The sequence below is a fragment of the Camelus bactrianus genome, chromosome 4 (genome assembly GCF_048773025.1).
Source record: "Camelus bactrianus isolate YW-2024 breed Bactrian camel chromosome 4, ASM4877302v1, whole genome shotgun sequence".
In the NCBI taxonomy this organism is placed as follows: Eukaryota; Metazoa; Chordata; class Mammalia; order Artiodactyla; family Camelidae; genus Camelus; species Camelus bactrianus.
This window is the reverse complement of record NC_133542.1, coordinates 101,045,118-101,068,032: the sequence shown is the minus strand read 5'-3', so window position 1 is coordinate 101,068,032 and position 22,915 is coordinate 101,045,118. Positions and strand designations below refer to the sequence as shown.

Here is a 22,915-nt window from a genome sequence, read left to right as displayed (position 1 = left end):
GCTCACAAAGAAAAAAATATGACAAAACATATATGTTCATGTATAACTGAAAAATTGTGCTCTACACTGGAATTTGACACAACATAGTAAAATTATTATAAATCAAAAAAAAGTTAAAAAAAAAAACTAGCACATATACGGCCCATGTGTTAGCTGCTGATAACTGTGACTGACCAGATGAAACTGCTTTTTCAATCCTGAGGTCAGTGGTCACTCAAACAACCATGAATTAAAGGCAAGTGTCATCCCAGAGTATAAGCTTTAGCTTGCCTCTCTGTAAACTCGACAGGTTCCTGCACTGTTTCACAAATCTTGTTTAATGTTACCTTTCTGAGATTAATGTAATGCACTGATTTGCAAGTGTTATTCTAATCCCTAGTATAGGACACTTTTTTAAGTACAAGTTAAAATTAAATTTTATTACAGATCCTAATAATAACTCAGAGAAAGCCACTGAAGTATGCAGGTGAACACCTGCAGATATTTACAGTAAGCATATAAAGTAATTTTCTCTGAAATTCTATAGCATGTATCAAACACTCCAACCCAAAACCCAAAACTCCATCTAGTAGCATAATTCAGATTTTGGTTATGAAGTTTGATTCAAATTGTTTAACATCATTTAATGATAACATTTTTCGAAGCCCCTTCAACAGAATATCGCTCTTTAATCCAACACCCTGAAATACTGGCACTTCTTGCAAAGAGTGCAGAATTTTAAAAACCACAAATGTGAGTGGTCTTTAAAAGATATAGTTTAAAAACACTATTAGTGTGAACAGACTGAAGGATAAGAAAGGTTTATAGAAAACTACATCCCACAAAGTGTAAAAACTTACGTGAGAAAGCTTCACTACCAAGGGATTCCATTGTCCTAGTTTTTCTCTCAAGTCAGAGAGAAGGCAGTCAGAAAACTGCCCATCATTGGCCCAGGTTAAGATTAGTTTTAAACTTAAGTATTTTCATTCAGAGACACACCTTTCATTCAGCGCCCCAATTCAAGAGTGTGGTTAATTTAAATCTATCCAAGTGTGGGGTTTTAAAAGGTGATAGTATTGGAAATGCACATACTTTCAGGTACTTCTGGCATAAGAATACCATACACTTGGCAATATGCTAGTTCACCTTTAAGCTTGAACACTGGACACTTTTCACAGCAGCCGATTTTTACTTTTTAACATCATACTAAGGAGTAAAGAACAGGCTTAAAGTTGTACTGAGATATTTGAATTGCTTACCAGAATTCTGACAGGATGCGTAATACCATTATACTGTTTTACAATCAGATAATAAATGAAAAGTGATCCTTGAAATTGATTTTCTAGAACATATTCTCTGTATGTGCTGTCAATCCTCATTAAGTGAGCAATTTTTATAATACACTGGTGACATGACAAAAATAATACTGCACACCTGCTGAGGAAAACTTCCTTTCATCTTGAGAAAAATACAAATACATATAAATCCAAGATGGAAGGTAAGAAATGACAGCAAAAGTGAAGAGACAAGAATAGTGTGGATGGGCAAACTACAATTTAATAATAGTATGCTCTAATACCTTACACACCACATTGCAAACATGAAGACAAGAATTAAATGTCTTCATTTCAATATGAGATGACGAAGTTACAGACAACAACCAGCCTTATAGAAAACAGCAACTTTAATCTTTAAGCGGAAGTCATAATAGCTCTTGGAAATTCCTTTGATTTTTTTTTAAATGTTCAGTGAAAAATTGACTACTAACAGAGACACACTGGGCTAAAAGCATGCTAAATTGTTAATTTCCACACATTAGGGGGAAAAATTAAGGATTTCTTTTTCTTTTTAAATTTTCCTGAGAAATATTTTGGTTCTCAAGAAGTATTGGTATTTTATTACCCAACATATTATTCTGTCAATTTATTTTATGAATTGCTCATTTACTTTGCATATTTGTAGACTGTTTTTGCATCCAGGTGTTGGTATTTCCTTTTCTTTTGGACATATTTTACAGCTGGTCTGCAGTATTTTGTTATAGCAGCCTGGGCTGATGAATACAGTATGCATTTTTAATTAAAAAAATTACAGTAATAGAAAGCACTATTTATACTCCTGAATTTACTGCAAGGAATATTTTTCTGGGCCTCATAAAAATTATTTCTTAACTAACAATTCTAGATCTGAAGATATTCTATAGTTTGAAAGAGTCTATGGGAACAAATGTTAATTGCCAACTTGTATAGCAACCAATTTAAGAAAAAATGTATATATATACATATATATATGTATAAATGCTGATCAACGTTTCAATTCTTTGTCTCCACTTGGATGCCAAGTAGGATAAAAAAAATACATGTATGTGTGTTCAAGTGTGTGTGAAGGTTTAAGAGCATGCGTGGAAGGATGTGTGTGTGTGTATGTGTGTGTGTGCATATGTATATTCACTATAAATTTTAGTTCCATACAACTCATCAGTTCTTATAGACTTTAATTTGCTTGGTTATTAATGCATTTACTCCAATGCTGTTTTTTACAGGGTTTTGTTTTTGTTTTGTTTTGTTTTTTTTTTGCTACTTTTCTTGTGAAACACTCCTGGTGATTTTAAATGCTGTTATAATCTCTGCTTCATACAACTACTGCAAAACTGAATATATCAAATGAGAAAAGGAAAAAATAGGTCAATATATCTATATAAGTGGTCAAATAAAATAACTGAGATTATGCTTACTTCTTCATCAATCAAAACCTATCAATTATGTACCTAGCATTGTTCTTACTACTCTAAAAGATAACACAATTATAAAGCATAACTGATACAGCCAAAGGTCTTACAATTTAACTGAAAACAAACAAGGATACATAGTAGTTCAATTATGAACTGCAGTCTAACAAAAATTTTAACAGTAACTCAGGGAACGGGGAGTTACCAGACTCCTGGACTACAATCATTTGTAAATGGTTATACGAGAGTTTTGAAACTTTGATATTTGGGGAGAAGAAACGCTAATATATTTACACTTTGTAACCTCCAATACCCTTTAGAGAAGGTGTGATAATTACACGTTTAACAAGCACACACCAACACAAGTAGCAGAGGAAGAATCCTGCCGTGTTAGGCTTGCTTTCTGTAGCTCCTGCATCAATTACAGTGTTTTTAATAACAAATTTCAAAATGCTTTGTTTAATCTCAAGTATTGCATTCATTTGAACATGTCCTGAGCCAAAACCAATATAAAATATTAATTTATTCTAACAATGGATAGATGTTGAGTTATTTATTGCTCATGTTTCTATTTTTATAGAATACTTTTTCCATAGTTTGTAGATTAGGTGTTATGGAACCATTGAGTCAAACTTTTTTTACATAGGATTTTGCCATTTCATTATCTAAGAACAAGAAAATTGCATTTAATGTATCAATGAAATATATTAAATCATATTAGAAATTATTAATAAGTGATCAAATAACAGCCACTGTTTAGTGACCATAACAAAATGGTCACTATATCTCTCATTCATTTTATAACTCGGTCATTTTGCTAGGCATTACAATACTATATCCTATTTTTTCCTTACACAAGCTTCAAATTTGAAACTATTATACCCAATGGAAAATAGGGAAACAGTTTCAAAGTATGTAAACAATTTGACCTATTAATATGGAAGCATGGTTTATATTCCATTCTCCAACTCTGCAGCCTGCAATGCAGCAGAGCAAAAGTAACACAATCAGGTTAAAGTTTCATGTTTAAAAAAAAAAAACTCTTAAATGTTAGCATTCCCAGCGTAATGTCCTAGATCCATCTCTTTTTTGCTGTCTTTTGGGAAAAGTATACAAACATTTTCTTCACCACTTCAATTACCTTATATGTATTCAACCCTGAATCTTCATCTGTTATTAAGAACCATAAAGCCAACTGATTTTTCAACTGGGAATAATCTATTAATTGATATTTCCATCACTGAACTTCTGTTCTCCTAAACCTACTCATTCAGCATTAATACACCATTCAACAATTCTACTGCCCACCCATTTACCCAAGGAGGAAATCATGATATCAACATTGACTTCTCTGTCTATCACCATTTAGTTAATTCTAACTCCCACTTATTGCATTAATCTTTCTCATCCTCTTTATGACAAGAGCAACTATCCTAGTTTTGGTCATTAACACTTGTGGACTGAATGATAACAGTTCAATGTTAAGTCTGCCTACTATGAAGCCACAATGGATTCAGAATGACCTTCCTCAAACAAAAATCAGATCAAGTTATCTCCTGTTTTAAATGCTTTCAAAAGCTCTCCTTGTCATTAAATAAATGTTTAGTTCCTTACAAGATTTGCAATATTCTTTGTAATCTAGTTTCTGCTTTCAATTTACTTCTTGTCCTGACTTAAATTACATGCTCCAACTGTCTTTCACTACTTTTATAACTGGAATATGGCATGTTCTTTCTCTGTATTCTTTGATATATGACAACTTCCCTACCAGTGCAAGACCTTCTTGTCCCTTAGTTATTGTATTGCTTTTCTATTTCTACTGCAAAAAAAAATTGTCTATAACCTAGTGGTTTAAATGATACAAACTTTTTGATTTATGGCTCTGCATGGCAGAAGTCTGAAAAGGGTCTAGTAGGGTTACACTCATGCTGTCGGCAGGGCTACACCGCTGTTGAAGGCTGCAGGACAGAATCCATTTCCCTGCCTCCTTGGAGCTTCCTGGGACTGCCTGCAGTCCTGAGCTTGTCACACTATCATCAAAGCAGAAATGGCTGCTCCAGCCTTTTTCACATCACTTCATTCTGACACTGAATCACCTGCTTCCCTCTTTTACTTCTTAGAGCCTTTGTAATGAGCTAGGCCCACCCAATAGTCCAGGCTAAACTTTCAGTTTCAAATTGCTTAATCGTATCTGAAAACTCCCTTTTCCATGTAAGATGACACAAACATAGAGTCCCAGGATTAGGGTGAGACATCTTTAGGGACCCATTATCTTGCCTACCACACTTATTCTTAAGTTTTCAGATTCAAGGTAAATTCTTCCCCAAAGCTCCTTATCACGGTTACATGCTGCTCCTATGCATCAGCATTCATTCTTAGTTGTGCTTATTATGCAAGAGTGAACAAGACAATCACTGACCTCACACAGTTTATAATCTAGTAAATGATAAAGAAAATTAAACACGTGTGGACATGAGGGCAGGAAACTGGCTCACAACTGTATTCCCGGTGACCATTACAATTATGCCATCTAGTCAATATTTAAATACTTTGCATGAATGAGCAAAGAAATAAGTAGAAAATATATTTAATGCATTTCACAAAGCATCTTCTAATCATTAAATTCATATTTCTCTGTAAAGATATTTTTAACCAATATCTCGTCCAGCTTTAAAGTCTTATTTTGTCCACTCTGGTTTCATTCTTTTTCTCAAGAAAAGGTATACATTACCCAAAATACTGATGACTTTGTCTGTCTGCCTCATACAAAATATTTAATCAGGCAAAAATAATCATCTCGCATAATTTTTCTATACATTTGTATAATCTTTCTACAGACTTGCATTGAATATTCTTAAAATGGAATTAAGAAAAACATCCCTTTCACAGTAACATAAAAAAAAAAACCCCACTAGGTACACATTTAACAAAGGAAGTAAAAACTTTTATAATTTGAAAAAGTCCAAAATATTGACAGAAATTAAGCCACATATAAATAACTGGGAAACCAATCTGTGCTCATGATTGAAACACTTAACCTTGTTAAAATGGCAATTCTTCCCAAACTTAGCTACAGGTTTAACACATTCCTCATTACAATGTCAGCTGACTTTATCATAGAAGTGGATGAGCTGATTCTAAAATTCATGTCAAATTATAAGGGACCCAGAATATCCAAAACAATCTTGAAAAACAAAACACAGTGTATGACTTCACACTTCCTCATTTCAAAGCTTACTACAAAGCAATGGTAATCAAAAAAGTGTGCTGTCATAGAAACATAGATAAAAATCAATGAAATAGAACTGAAAATCCAAAACACTAACAAACATATGGCCAAATAATTTTCTACAACATGCCAAGACCATCCAAAGAGAAAAGAAGATTCTTTTCAAAAACTGATGTTGGGACAGATAAATAGCTGCTTGCAAAAAATCAAATCGTTCCCTTACCTTACACCTGGGGTAAAAATTAAGTCAAAATTGACCACAGACTTAAACATAGAAGCTAAAGCTATAAAACCCTTAAAAGAAAACATAATGGCAAATCTCTTTTACCTTAGATTTGGCAAAGGATTCTTAGAAATGACACAAAAACATGGACAGTAACAACAAAAAATTGGATCAATATTAAAAAGTAACTGCTTCAAAGATACAATCAAGAAAGTGAAAAGTAAAAACAGAATAGGAAACATATTTGCAAGTCATACATCTGATAAGGGACTTGTATTTAGAATATATAAAGAACTTTTACAAATCAATAATAAAAACACAAACAACCCAATTGAAAGAAGAGCAAAAGATATGAGTAGATATTTCTTCCATGAAGAATACAAATGGCCAGTAAGCACATGAAAAGATGTCTGACATCCTCAGTCATCATGGAAGTACAAACTCAGAACACAATGAGATACTACTTTCTACCCATTAGGATGGTTAGAGTCTTATAGGAAAATAACAATAAGCACTGGTGAGAAAACAGAGAAACTGGAATATTGATTTGCTGCTGGTGGGAATGTACAATATTCCAGCCACTTTGAAAAATTCTCTAGTAGTTTTTTTAATGATTAAAGGTGGAGTTTCCATATGACCCACTAATTCTACTTCTATGTATATACCCAAGAGAAATGAATACTTTTGTCCACACAAAAACTTGTACATGAATATTTATAATAGTATTCTACATATAACCAAAAAAGTGGAAACAGTTCATATATCCATCAATGGCAGAATGAATCAACAACTTATGGCATGCCCATACAACAGAATATTCAGACATTAAAGCAGTGAAGTACTGATACATTCAAGATGTATCTTGAGAACATGTGGTAAGTTAAAGTAGTTAAGTCAAAAAATACCACCTTTTATATGATTGCATTCACATAAAATGACTAAAACAGAAAAATGTATAGATATTGAAAGACAGGTAATTGTTTAGGGATGGATGTAGAAGTTGAAGGGATAAAAGGCTAGTCACAAGGTACGGCATTTCTTTTTGAGGAGATGAAAATGTTTTCTAATTGACTGTATGTAGGTAGTTGCACATACCTATGAATATACTAAAAAAAATTGAATTTCAAGCTTCAAATGTATGAATTGTACGGTATGTGGATTATATCTCAAAAAAAGACTTAAAAGTCAAGTAATACATAATTCATTGAAAAAATATTTAACATTGTATTTCTCAAATGCTAACTAAAGAAGAAAAAATCATGCCAGCACCACTATTAAAGGTAAATACATTCTAAAATACTTAGAGGTGTTTCTTAACTTGCTCAATGCCTGTGACATCAGTAGCATGTTAAAATCAAAAACAAATGGAGACCAGTCTTAAAAAAAAAAATTCCTGGAGCAGATAAAACCACTTTAGTCATAGAAGCAAAGCTTAATTTAGCTTCTTTTGCAAGATTAACTTGACCTGGGTCACTTTCTGTTTGTGCATTTAGAAATCATAAGCAAAACTTAAAACTGTTTTCTAGAAGTGATATAACTACTAACCAATTTCATATCATTTAAGAAAGTCCTAATATTATAACCAATCACTGTGAAAGAACAGTCATGCCTCCTCATAAGCTGCTTTATAATCATATACCTCTGAGCCTCACTGCATGTTGTTTCGAGCACGCCTGGTTCACAAACCATCTTTTTGCACAATAGACCTTATTAATTGCTACTTCTTGGTGATTCACTGGTTTTACTCCTGTTATTTCTGAACTTTCAAAAGTTCAAATACAGCATTCCTCAGTGACAGTCAAAGCTCCTGAAAGCGTTCATGCAGATACTCTAACATCAACTCCATTTCCTCTTTCACCAAATGACGTGCACCTGCACCAGTCTGAGACAGGTGAGCAGATTCCAATTTGCAGCTTTTATCTTTGTTCCTCTAATACTTTCTTTTATTCCTTTTTGACTTAACATTATCACCTTGCTATAGAAATGTTATTCCAGTTTCTACACAAATATCATAAATAGCTGGAGAGAGGAAACATAATGCAAACTTTATTTCAAATGAACCGAATAAAGTTCTGCCCCAATTAGAGGAAAGAAAAAAAACATGGAACTTACCTGTCCCAGGATGGTTTCTTTGAGCAGTAGACTCTGAAGCAGAAAGCAGAGAGGAGGAAGTTTGTTAAGAAGGTCTCCTGGGGTCAGTGGCTGTGGATGAGGAAGAAGAGGGGCAAATCAGTCAGAGGAAGAAGTCAAGCTTCAAGGCAATTTCAGCAGAACCATTCTGCCATCTCTGCAGGCAGTACTGAGAGGAGATGACCCAGCAGAGCTGCACCAAGATGGGATGAGAAAGCAGGGTATTTCCACTCATGCGCTGAGCAATCACTGGGTGAAGACCAATCAGGGATGGGGTCATCACCTTTGTGATCATAAGGGAGGACAGCTGAGTGCTGGATGCAGGCAGTAGCTGCATCAGCTGGGCTAACAACATATTTATTTCTGAAGAGGGATTAATGGATTGCACCTCAAGACCAAGACACTGCTAAAAGAAATGTTACCTTAAATACATATGGTATTGCCTTAAATAAATAAACCTTCAGGAATATGGTAATTCATACCTAATAAGCTGATTCTAAATGAAATATAACAAGGATATAATAACTTCAGGTGTTTCTTGTGAAAGTATATCTGTTAAACCTATTGTCCATTTGAAGGTAAAGTTATTTTTTCTCTGGCTGCTTTCCAGATGTTATCTTCTGATTTTTTTAGTAATTTAAAATGATTTTCCTAGGCATGGTTTTCTTGGTATTCATCCTATTTGGGGTTGTAGGTACTAGTGAATCCTGGATAACTTTCTTCCCTTTGCCCTGACTCACTCCACTCTGTCTTCTCTCCCAATACTTCAGTTAGGATAACTGACACTTTCATTTGGGTCTCAAATGTTTCTTATGCTCTTTTTTCAATCCATTCATTTTCCCTTCAGATTGTACTGACCTTTTATTATAATTTACTGATTCTTTTCGCTCATTCACTCTGCTGTTAAAACCATTTACTGAGTTAGTAATTACTCTATTTTATTTTCTTATTTTTTGATTATCCAAATTATTATTTCCTCTGCTTGAATTCTCCTACAAAAGTTTCATCTTGTTAGGTATAATTAGTTACAGCTGTCTTAACTTTTTTAACTCCAAAGTCTTAATCATATGTGGATGGTATGTTGAATTTTTTGTGTTGGTTTTAAATAATTTAGTACTGTATTTAGATGTGTCTGGTAGTTTTAGATGTAATGGTAGTCACTGTATAAGAAAAAAAAAATTAGACATGTAGCTTTTATCTTCCTCTAGAAAGGACTTCATTTTCATCTGACAATTGTAATATGTGTACTCGAGTCTGGGATTCAGACTTTATAGGTCTGAATGTTTTGTTCTTTGTTTTTTTTGTTTTTGAATTACATAGCTTTTTAGGGAACTCAACAACAAACCTGGAATATTTACTAGTTACCCATCAAGGCATGCCCTGTATTCTATCTTTTAAAACTCAAATACTGTAAGACAAAAAAGATTCTGCTTAGTTTTCAGGACTCTTAGCTTCATGTTTATGTTTGCCTTCCTGTCTCTTGGTCCCTGCAAATAAAAAGAGAAAAAAAAAAGAAAAGAAAAAGAAAATGCCTTGAGAGATAAGAGGTATAGAATATTGAGCTACCTTCTTTGTTGTTCTCTTTTCTCTTCTTCCGAACCTGGACCCCTCAGCTTTAGCTTTTCTCTGAAGCCCTGAACTTCAAGGTTGTGTTCTAGCCCTATGATACCACTAAAGCCCTAGGCTTCTCCTTTCTTCTTGGCCAGTCTGCTCTCTGTTGCTTAAAGATAAGCAAATTTGCCGAGGCGAGGAGGATGATAGTCCATGTTTGGTGCAACTTAATGAAACTCCCATTCAAGGAAATCAATGTTCACTTTTGAGCTTCCCATGAGACTAGAATGAGGCTTTGTGATCTATCCTGGGCTTTCAAGTAGGAATGAGGAAAGCAAAAAGGCAGAGAATACTGAAAAAATGGGAGTCATAGCAACAGGCAGGCTACAGGACAACATTATGCCCATCCAGTTTGGTTGGCAGTGCTGTCACAATTCGAACAGAGATGAAATGTCTAGTGTCCCTAATGTGGAGACAGCTGAATCCAGTGCTCAGAGATCTGAGCAGTGATGTCCTTGTTAGGGTAAATCCATGGCATGTTCTGCTCATGGTTCTGATTTTGAGTTGCCTTTAAACTACTCTCAACATTTTCAGCAATTTAGTGAGATATCCAGTAAACTCTCAATAAATTATTTTCTGCTGTTTGTGCAGAATGAATTATATTGCATTCAACCAATTTATACTTTTTTCTTTCTTTTTTTTTTTTTTTTTTTTTGGTGGGAGTAGGTAATTAGCTTTGTTTATTTATTTATCCTTGGAGGAGGTTTTGGGGATTGAACCCAGGACCTCGTGCATGCCAAGCAGGTGCTCTACCACTTGAGCCACTTGAGCTATACCCGCCCCCTCATACTCTCACCAACAATGTACGATGGTTTCCTCCCAGCACACTTCTCAGTCTTCTAGGTTGCTGCCCAGTGGATAGGTGGAAAACTACAATTCATTATTATTTTAATTTTTGTTTAATTAAATTGTGAGTAAACTCAATTGTATCTTTATAGTTTTTTTTTAAACCAGACATGATTTATCGATTGCTTGCTATGTTCAACTGGTTTGTAAGAGTTTTACATTAATCTTCCCATTTAACATGCATCATCTTTATTGTATAATTGAGGAAACAAACGTTTAGAAATACAAAGTGACTTGTTCAATACATTACAGCAAATGAGTGTGAAGCTGAGATTTTAAGCCAAGTAGCCTGACTGCAGAGCTCATATGATTAAGTACCCTGCTTCAGTGGTTCCCTTTAATATAAATATGTATTTGCTCACTTTATTGATTTATAATTATCATATTTTTATAATAAGAAAACAAGTCTAATCTTATTTTATAATTATAATGGAGACAATAAAATAATTATTATAGAACCTTTTATATATGAAAGGTGCATAATATCATGTAATAAAAAAAGTTAAAATTTATTAGAAAACTAGAAGAACATATATAGATAGGTTTGGTGTAATATTTGAGGTGTCCCAAACTGGTAAAACCTGTAAAATAAATACATAACTCCAGAAAACCTATCTTTTCTAAGCAAATTTTCTTCACATATATATATATAGAGAAAACATATATGTGTGCATATATATATAGAGAGAGACACATATATATTTTTATGTATGTGTGTGTGTCTGTGTGTGCATTCTGGCAGACCTTTTGATTTACCAAAATAATAAACAGTCCTATATCATACAAATAGCAAGGAATGGTTTCAAAAACACTAACACAAAACAAAACAAAACAAACATAGCCTAAAAGTTATTTCTTGTGAACTGGTCTTGAAGGGAATTATCTACTTTGCTAGACAAACAAATTGTAATAGGAATGTGTTATTCAATAAATCAAGACTCTGGAATCCTCTGTGAAGGAATCAAAAGTGACATCAGTAACATTTGGTTAACTAGACCCACATGATGGAATTCAATATCATTAATTTCTCTAAAGATATCTCCACTCCCTAATGAATTACTAATGAATGCTATGCACGTTTACATTTTTATCTATGCCCTAAAGCCATTTTGAGGTTATGGTGAGGCAATGTAATTCTTAATTTATTTCCCCAACATAGTTGGGCCATTGTTAAAACTGCTATAATATCCAGAATAAAATCTCAGTTTTATTATCCTTTCCATGTTATTTTTCTTTCTTTGAACATTTCTGACACTCACAACCAAAGCTTTATATTATGACAAGCACCAAAGCTATATCATGTTTTAAAATTGATTACTTTTAGAAAAATGTGATCATTCTTATTGGCATGACCTCTTTTTTCCTTGGACTGCTCCATTCATAGCCCCCATATCTGAGAAAGAAAAATAATCTGCTGACCAGCACCATACTAACTCCTTTTCTCAATTCATACATTAAATGTACTTCTCTTTTGTCTAGAATTCTACTAGCTTTTTAGTCTTGGGTTTTAATAAAAAGAGAAAGTGTGAGGAAACATGACTTGGGTACACTGCTGAATGGAGAGGGAAATACATGTTTTCTATTTCTCTTGAGAATAATAAGTTCTTGTCTTTCTAGGAAAAGACTGATCACTTTTGGCCATAGCAGTAAGTAAGCATAGCATAAGCAGTAAGAAAAGACTGATCACTTTTAGCCATCTGAGTCAGTTTTAAGGCCATCATATTTGATCCATGACACCTTCCTTCAGCAGCATACTTCATAGAACCCGTCAAGCAGCAACAGCCTTTTCCCACCCTCTAGACTTGTAAACATCAGCCAATCAGAAAGATCACTTAATAACACACTTGCATGGCTGAAGTTCAACCAATCCCTAAACATTGCCACTTCTCAAAGTCGGCCAATCCTTCAGAGTCCCGCTTCTTTAAACTCTGTATAAGATTAGCTCTTTGCTTTTCCTCTCTTCTTAGGAAAAGACTGATTGCTAACACAATACAGCTTTTCTTTCAGGCAATAAATGATGATTGCTTCTCTCTATACCCTTCAATGAAAATATAAGTAAATACCCTCTACTTTTAATGTCATGAAAAGGTTATAAGTTCTTTGAAGAAATCCACTCCTATGTCTTTATTTCTTTCTACTTCATTGAGCCTAATTTACTGTTCACTGAGGACTCTCAGTAAATTAAATTACTGAAAAATATCTGAGTCACAAGGTATTTTAAGTGTTAAAAATCCAGTGGTGTCCAAACCTTAGAATTTAGCAGTAGAAGCCTCCTTAAAACAAAATTTCACACTGAATCTAACTTGTAATCAAAAAAGAAGCAGAACATCTCTGGGTGAAGTTATGGAAGAGGAAGCCAGCCCTCTCCTATTTGTGCTACTGATCACTTCACTGCTCTTGGGGCTCTAAGATGCTTCTAAGTCATCAGTAAGACTTTGCTAGATAGCATTTAAACCACTGATGTGTTTCTATTCTCCCTTTAAAGATGAGGAAAGTGAGGCCCCAAGGACTTCCTCAGAACCAGATTACACACAAACAAAAAACTTTTTCTCTTATGATTTCCTTGTGAGGCAATTCTTTTGCTGATGGTCTTCTTCTAAAATATGTTACTGTTTTCACAGAGAAAAAATGTGACAATGAATATATATATGCTCATGTGTAACTGAAAAATTGTGCTCTACACTGGAATTTGACACAACATTGTAAAATTATTTTAACTCAATAAAAAAAGTTAAAAAATGCATGTAAAAATAAATTACTGTTTTCATTCACATGGATTCATTAATGTATATGAAGTTAGTTATATTTTGCATTAATGTTATCATTAAGCACTACAGTACAAAGTTACAGTAATCAAAAAAGTATGGTACTGGCATAAAAATAGACATATAGATCAATGGAATAGAATAAAGGATAGAGAAATACACCCATGCATACATGGTCAACTAACATATAACAAGGGAGCCAAGAACACACTATGAAGAAATGATAGTTTCTTTCATAAATAGGGGTGAGAAAATTGGATATTCACATGAAAAAGAATGAAACTAGACCTCTAACATAGCACTCACAAAAATTACCCATAAATGGGTTACAGATTTAAATATAAGACCTGAAACCATAAAACTCCTAGAAGAAAAGTTGCTTAATGGTGACCTTGGTAATGACTTTTAGGTTATGGTACCTAAAGCATAAGCAACAAAATAAAAAATAAGTAAGCGGCACTACAGCAAACAAATAAGCTTCGGCACAGCAAAAGAAACAATCAACAAAATGAAAAAGCAGCCTATGGAATTGGAGAAAACACTTGCAAGCCACATATCTGATAGGTAGTTAATATCCAAAATAAACAACTCATACAACTCAACAGCAAAGAAACCCAACTAATACAATTAAAAATGTGCAAGAGATCAGAAAAGGTATTTTTCCAAAGAAGACATACAAATGGCCAACAGGTACATGAAAAGGTGCTCAACATCACTAATCACTGGGGAAATGTGAATCAAAATCACAATGAAATATTGTATCACACCTGTCAGAATGGCTATCATCAAAAAGATCATAAGTAACAACTGTCAGCAAAGATGCTGAGTAAAGGGAACCCTTGTTCACTATTGGTGAGAATGTTAACTTTTACAGCCACTATGGAAAACAGTATCGAGTTTCCTCCAAAAATTAAAAATAAAACTACCATATGATCCAGCAATTTCACTTCTGGGCAGCTATCTGAAATAAATAACATCTCTATCTCAAAGAGGTATCTGCACCCCCATGTTCACTGCAGCATCATTTACAACAGCCAAGACATAAAGACAACCTAAGTGTCCACAGATGGATGAACATATATATTAATACACACATATATAATGCACATTCTCCAGCCATTTTTTCAGGAAATCCTGCCACCTGTGACACCATGAATACACCTTGGGAGTATTATGCTAAGTCAGAGAAAAATAAATATTGTTATGACCTCACATATACATGGAATATTAAAAAATGAACTCAAAGTAACAGGGAACAGATTGGTGGTTTCCAGAGGCAGGGGGTGTGGGCTGAGGCAAATGAGTGGAGGTGGTTAAAAAGTATAAACTTCCAGTTACAAGATAAATTCTGGGGATGTAATGTACATCATGGTGACTATAGATAACAATCGGTATTATATATTTGCAAGTTGATAAGAGAATGAATCTTAAATGTTCTTATCACAAGAAAAAAATTTCTAACGATGTGAGGTGACAGATGTTAATCTTAATCTTACTGTGGTCATCATTTCACCCACATATATACATATATCATTATGCTGTACACTTTAAACTTATACAATGTTACATGTCAATTATGTATCAGTAAAACTGGAAAAAATGTAATAATATTCTAGAATATTTACTGAGTTCCTCTATTTACTCACATATTTTAATAAACATCTTGTAAATTTTAAAGTCTTCATTCATATTATCTAAGATTAAAGTTTATAATAATTATATATAACATATCTCTGCTGTGTCTTACTCTATTGGGAAAAAATCACAGTGTTAATAACAATGGAAGTTTAATCAATTTCATTTATGGTATGAGAAGTGTTATCATAGACTATGTTATATATATTATCATTATTTTGTAAAAAGAATGTTTATTTTTCTCAGAAAGTTTCATTAAGTGATTAAATAAATGAATAAATTCTGATTATTTTATTCAGCAAAAATGTATTGACTACCTCTCGCACACTGGGAAATGTTTATAAGCATATGAAACAGTATCAGGGAACCCAAGTTTTCTGCCTTCATGAAACTTAGATTCTGATGGGGCTCAGAAGAAAAAATGAATAAAATACACAGCATATTAAGAAAGGATGTGTTATAGAAACAAGGAAAAACAAAGCAGCATTTTGGAAGTGAAAGCACTGTTTGTAAAGATACAGATTATAATTTAAAATAGAGTGGTGAAGGCAGAGTACAATGAGACAGTGAAATTTTAGCAAAGTCTTGAGAGGAAGAAATTAAAAGATGGAAGAACTTTCGTAGGCAGAAAACTTGGCCAGTGCAAAGACCCTAAGGTAGAGTGTGCATGTATTGTTCAGAGAACAGTCAGGAAGCCAGTGTGGCTGGGTAGAGCACATAAAAGGGAGAAATGTAAGGTGTGAATTCATAAAGGTGGGAAGAGGCCAGACCATATACAGCCAGTCCTATATGCAGGCCTGCAACCTGAGTAAAAAGGGGAACTATTGCAGGAAGCAAGGATCTGACCTAGAGTGAGCTGATATGCTGAGAACCATTAGCAAGGTACTAAACTAGCCAAGAAGTAAGAGATAACAGTAGCTTGGACCAAGACAGCAAATAGGGCTTGCTTAGGAGTGAAGGGGTCGGGGAGACAGAGAGACGTTAAGGGTTTGATGAAGTTGCCAACAACTAAGGAAGGAATTCTTAGGTGGAGCAGCTTTATGGGGACAATATTTGGGGTTCATCTAGACGTGCTACATTAGAGACACTAAACAGACAAACAAGGGGAGACTATGGTTCAACAAAGCTGGCTTGATTTTGGGCTGGAGATAATATAAAAACCTATGAACAATCAATATATAGATGGAACTTTTAATGATCATAACTAAATAAGAGAAAAGGAACATTTACTGAGCCCTGGGGCACTCCAACTTTATGGGGTCTGGGAAATCTAGAACCTGCAAAGGAGACTGAGAAGGAGCTACCAACTAGGTCAGAAGAAAATCAGAAGGGTGGGTCCCAGAGGCCACGAGAAGCACCCTCCCCTCCCATAGAGGAAGGGGTGATGAGTGTATCAAATACGGCTTAGATGTCATTTAAGATTATATTGTGGAACTACCCATTAGGTCTAATAACTTGAAGGTCATCGGTAATTTTAACAAAACAGATCTGATGGCTTCGTTACAGAGAGTGGGCGTATAAATGGCTCTTTCAGGGAGTTAAAGGTGATATGAATGAAAAGTATTAATTTGTCAGGCAAGTTTGAGCAATACTGTTAATATTGAACATGTCTATTTTGAATAAGCTTAAACAGACCTTCTAATGAACGAGTGTTGTGCATTTCCCTGGAGTTTACAGTACGCAGTTCTGGCCAAATGTCCTTAATGACAGAGGCCTTTTCACGTCACAAAACATTTGTAGAATTAAAGTCCTACACACTTCGAACCTATAATCTTATACTCACTCATGCCTCTGGATTTGAAGAAAATGGTATTAAAAGAAGGACGGGTAGAGTAAACCAGCTTAAATACTCAGTGGTTTCCAATTATGTTTAATTGGCTACATACTTATATGCTCTTAAATTGGCTTCCCAAGTCATATTTAGTTCATACCAGTTTAATTCCCCTAAACCAATTATACTTATGTCCTTAAATTCCTGAATTTAAATAATACCTCTAGGTATTACTAAGTAAGAGTATTGAAAGCAAAACAGAACCAACGAGATTGAAAGCAATCTCGCTTTCTCAGTTGGGAAGACATCAAATCAAATACATGACAGAATGACATTCTAATGATCTCTCCCTGTGACTCCAGAAATCCTTCACAAAATCCCTTAAGATCTGATACTATCAAGGTCATGGACTTTTTTTTTTTCTTCCCTAAATGAAATATATTCAATGTATGACTTCTCATAAAATGTACTAGATTTACAACAGCAATTCTATTATTCCAGGCAGGAATTTGCAATTATGTTTCTAATAGCAACAGCAGCCACTTTCTGATGTTGGCACTGATCTTTGTGCAGTTTGTGTACACGAGGGAGCATTCACCGAGGGTCCTCCTGAGTGTACAGCAGTGCCAGACTACTTTCCAACCACTTGTCCTCATAGAGAATAATCAAACTGTGCTTCAGCGAACTTCTGCAGCAAGGCAGCAACCTGTGCTTCCACATCACAGTTGTTACAAATGGAAGTAAAGGACATGGGTAGGATTTGGCAAGTAGATAAATGTCCCTGATTTCAGGTATATTTTGAGGACCTGGAGGATATTACGCAAATTGAAGAAAATGCAAATTGAAGAAATACAGTCAGAAAATTACTGTATAGCTTGTAATGCCCTAATATCTCCAATAGAGCCCATTTTTTACCAATTTAGGATGACTGAAGGGAAAGCCAGACTCTATTAATAAAAAAATCCAAATTTATTTATTCATGCCTACATATATGTCAGTTCTTTCTACACTTATAAGTCCTTTGGAGGCATATTAAAAAATATATTACCCATATTAAAAAAAATTAACCTATGTAATAATAATAATAGTCTTTTAATGCAGGCATTATTCTCATTTACCATGTAAGGGGATTGAAGAAAAGAGAATATTTAAATTGTGTAATGATCAATGTTGCATCACTGTTTCAGCAGACATTGGTTGCCTATCCTGTAAGTTCCTGTTGCCAAAGTTCTTGCTTAAAATATACAACTCTAACTTTGTCCAGTTATTGGAAGATAAATCTTTCATGGATCCCTCCAGAGACTAAGGGCTTAAATGTTCATTACTCTAGAACAATCTTGGTAATTCTGTTCCTCTGATCAGGCAGCACTGAGACGACATAAGCTAAACTAATGAGATAGAAGGGAGACTCTCGGGAATGTTTATCCTGCCCTTATAAACAACAAAGTTAAAGACAACCTTCCAGGCTTTGTACGTGTTTACATTAGGACATGATGCTGGGAGTAACTGTACCCAAGTAGCAAATAAAAGACAGGTCAAGAGAATTACACAGAAATTGATAAAATCCTTGTATTACTGAGTTATTGTGTCAACTTTCCTTGTAACAGCTTACCTCCAGATTTCTTTTTAAATAGGCATTCTTAATATGTCACCAGGATTCCTTTTACCTGCCAATGGAAACATCTGATGTAGCTAGTAAATGTTGGATGGTCATTTAGTAATTTAAAATTAGTAATTTAAATAAAAATAGTAATTTAAAACTATGACTTGTGATTCAAATTAGTGAGCTCTTGCCATTGCAAAATCTGAAATTATTTAAAAATTTAATATTTATGTCTATTGAAATGAAATGTTCATTGAAAGTAGTCTTTCTGATTTTCAGTTCATATAGTGCTATTATAGAAATTAAGTGCTTAGAAAGAGGGTTCCTATCAACAATTCCAGCCACCTCTATTTAACTTTAAAAATCGATGTCTAAAGGTAATCATTTAAAAATCCACCTCTTCTGTCCCCTGTGTCATTAAATTAGCTAAACTTCTGGTTTATACCCTAATGCATGAAAAATAACAATGGATTATCAAGGAGAAAATTATTTTCTCTTTTATCTTTATCACTATTAAATGCTAAATGGTATAAATAATACATTATAACATTTCGATGAGAATTAAATAACATTACATGTAGAAAATTACTGGTACACTTTAGCTGCCAAAATCACTACTTTTGTTTGTTTGTTTGTTTGTTTTTTTACATATACTTTTCTATGTATATGCTTGTTCTGCAAAAGTATAATCCAAGAAATGCACTTGCAAAATCAGTACTATGATTAAATATATTTGCACTACATGATGTATCATAGGTCTTTTCTTTAGAATTAAATCATATCAACCTATTAAAGCTCTGAGAAGTCCTGGAGTAAATGAATCTGCATTTGTTATCTAGTGCTGCATAGCAAATGTCCTCAAAATGTAGCATCAAAAAAACAGTAAACATGTAAGATCTCCCACAGGTTCTCTGGATCAGGAAGCTGGGAGCAGTGTAACTGGCTGGTTCTGGCTCAGAGTGTTGTGAGGTTGTAGGCAGCATGTTGACTGAAGGCTTGACCGAAGCTGGAGGATCCGATTCAAGGTGGCTTGCTCACTTCCCCAACAAATCAGTGCAGATTACAGACAGCAGAACTCAGGGACCAGTCATATGGACCTCTCCACAGAGATGCTTAAGTGTCCTCATGACATGGTAGTTGGATTCCCCCAAAGCATGCAATCTGAGAGAGGGAAGCAAGAAGGAAGCCATGATGCCTTTTACAACCTAGTCTAGGAATTTGCACATTCTTTCTATATCCTCTTCATTAGAAGCCAGTCACTAAGTCCAGCCCATACTGATGGGCTCTACCCCTTAAAGGGAAGGACAGCAAAGGATCATGAACATGCTGTTAAACCATCAAAGGTTATCTCTATAATTTTATTTAATGTAGAGTTTCTAAAAGTCATTTGACCTGGTAACTCTAAAGTAACATGATTCTAAGAATTCCCTTTAAGTCCTCTTGACATAATAGAATTCTATGTGATTTCATTTGAATAAATACATGAGGAAAGTTTGTCATGAGAAAATAGTTAGAATGTTTCTAAAATATTTAAGCAGCTTGATACTTTATTTTTTAAAAAACTTCCTTGAATTATATTTGTTTTTCACTTGTTTCTAATAATTTATAACCACTGAAGATGATGTGAATTGGCAGTCATGATTCCTGAATTATACAAATGGACATAAACAGAGAGATTTGGGAGAGACATGTTCTAAGTGCAACTTGGCATATATTGTTCATCTTTTAAAGTGTGAAATGGTGTTATTAAGGACCCTAACTAGGGCCACTATTCTGAAATCTAATGCTGTTGTGAGGAAGAGTGAAATTATTTGTTTTTAAGCAAAAGGGTTCTGTTTTCTCATCTACTGTTTGATTGGTAAAATGGGTATTTAGCAATAAAATACCCTCCCTACTATAAGACCAAGCGACACCCAGAGGAATGGATCCCAAAGAATCCCTTAATCCTGATTGCAGTCTGGGATTTACAAGCAGTGCTATAGAGTCTGCTTGAAGACATCAGATGTCTAGTCTCACTCCTTATGGTAGGCAAGTACATGGGAACTTAAACAAATGTCCCAGTCATGAAATGCCGAGTTTCGGGCACCTCATATATCTCTCTCTAAAATGTTAAGTATCAACAAAGTCATAGAGTCACTTGACATCCTTTAGGAGATACTTAATATCTGCTAACATCACTAAAATGGAAGATAATAACCAGACAAACAGCAAGACATCATACACAAACATAAGCACACTCAAACACAGGATGCACTCATAGGAACACACAGAAAATGATACATAGATCTCTGCATTCTCTATTTGCAGAGGAAACAGGGCATAAGAAAGCCAACTGTTAACATTTAGCTGTTCTTCGATTGCAGCTGCTTTCTTTGTCTATTGTTTTGTTCCTTACACAAGTTTCAGCTGTTCTGTGCCCCATGTAGCCCCATCACCAACAACTGTATCTCTGGGAAATGACAATTTTCCACAAGAGCAATTTTTATACCTAGAAGACAATGAAAATATGAGAAGAATGGTTATTGCTGTTAAAGTATGTCCTCAGGATTACAAACTACATTATGCAGCCATGAACTTCTGTATTAATGTCATTTAACCTTTGGCAATATTAGTCTAGAGAGGATCTTGTGAAGGATGGTACATTAACTTTTAGAAGTGATGGGCTATGATATTCCTGCTGTGATGCTGAATGGCAGAGGCTGAACTTCACAGCCTTCTAAAGGCATCAGATATTTTCCTTCTACAGGGCAAAGCTTACATACATGAGGGCAGAGCTGTGAATTCAGATACTTCAACATGTCCTTTGAAGGGGAAGACATAATGGGGCCATTTTAGAAAGGATTTTATAAAATATAAAATTTCCTAGTTACTCATCATGCTATTTTTAACTCTTTCATCAGTCAATTTATTCCATAAAGTGATACAGGGAGACTGCAGCGTGTTTCTTAAAATAAATATGATTGCCCCTAACTTCTAGACATTTACAAACTATTTAGGGGAAAAAAAAACTAAACAAATAGTTGAAACATGAGATAAAAGCTTTAGTGGCAGCTTGTACAAATTGCTGAGATAATAGAAAAAGTAATTATCTGGCTGAATCAAGGGGTGAAGACAAGCACTGCCCCCCAGGGAGATTCAGGGTCAAGCTGACGGGTGGGGAAAAGAACCAGGCAACGAACTTGGACCTAGAGTCAGATCAAAATGAAATCCTTGCTCATCTATTTTTCTGAATTTTGACCTATTATTTAACCACGTGGAATTTCAGTCATCTCATACTTAGAACACACATTCCAGTTCTTCATTTTCATGTCCCAATAGCAACTGCAATGAATATGGCCAAAATTTAACCTACCATATTTCCTGCCAAAATGTGCACCTCCTTGATGCTTTCCAAACCTGATGAAATGTACCTCTGTTCACCCGTTTCATTAGCCCCCACTTAGACAGACTCATTTAGTGGAAACAGGATGAGCTCTGAAATCTGAGAAATCCTGCATCAAACTCAGGTTCTAGCAGTTTCCAATTCTGTGTTCACGTACAGTTATTAACCGTACGTAGCCTCTATGCTCTCAAGCATAACATGGTGATAAAACTTGCCTGAGAAAATAATCATGAGACCTGGCTGCTGGGCATGAAAACAAGCTGCCACACAGTCATTTCTGAAGAAGAAAATGATAGAAATTATTATACTGAAAAATACCTATTTTTCCTAGTTTCTCACATACTCCAGCAATTCAGTCAAACTCCAAGGACTGTAAAGTATGCCTCCTAAATATTTCTCTGCAAATCCCCTTCTTGCCCCCATAGTCCGTGACTTGGTGCAGACTCTCAGCCTTTCACACCTGAGATAGAGCAGATTTCCAACCAGGCAGCTTGATCAGCGTTGACCTGCCCTGCAACTCATTCCCCACAAAGTGATTCACATGATTTTTCTGAGACATCGGTCTGATTATATAAGCCTTGCACAGAAATTGCATCTAACAGCCAGTTTTTTTCATGATGAAGTCGATACTTACTAACATAGCAAATACAACCATTCCTACTTTGACGCTCCCTGGTTTTTCCTTTCATCTCTTAAAGATTTAATTTTTCATTATTACTGCTTACAGTTTGCTATATACTTATATTATCAACCTTATTTATTATACTTCAAGCTTTATGTAGCTTTACTGAGGCATAATTGATATCCAAAATATTGTACATGTTTAATGTATACAATTTGACGTATTCAGACATATGCATATTATAATGCCATCACTATGTACAAATAAACATAGCCATCACCTGCAAAACTTCCTGGCATCAGTTTGACCCCCTCAACTTCTTCAAACCATCTTCTGCCACAGACACACCTCACTGCACCAGCCATAATAATAAATACCTACCACTTACTGATTG

General features: G+C 34.7%; 1 long non-coding RNA gene across 3 annotated transcripts in view; it reads right to left on the bottom strand.

The window, feature by feature from the left end:
• The window catches only part of LOC141577564 (uncharacterized), a 541,558-nt gene that overhangs the window by 425,999 nt on the left and 92,644 nt on the right, over positions 1-22,915 (bottom strand). For all 3 annotated transcript variants that reach the window (XR_012506821.1, XR_012506819.1, XR_012506820.1), the window contains exon 2: positions 8,269-8,358. This is a non-coding gene — a long non-coding RNA (uncharacterized LOC141577564). The remainder of the gene's footprint in view (positions 1-8,268; positions 8,359-22,915) is intronic.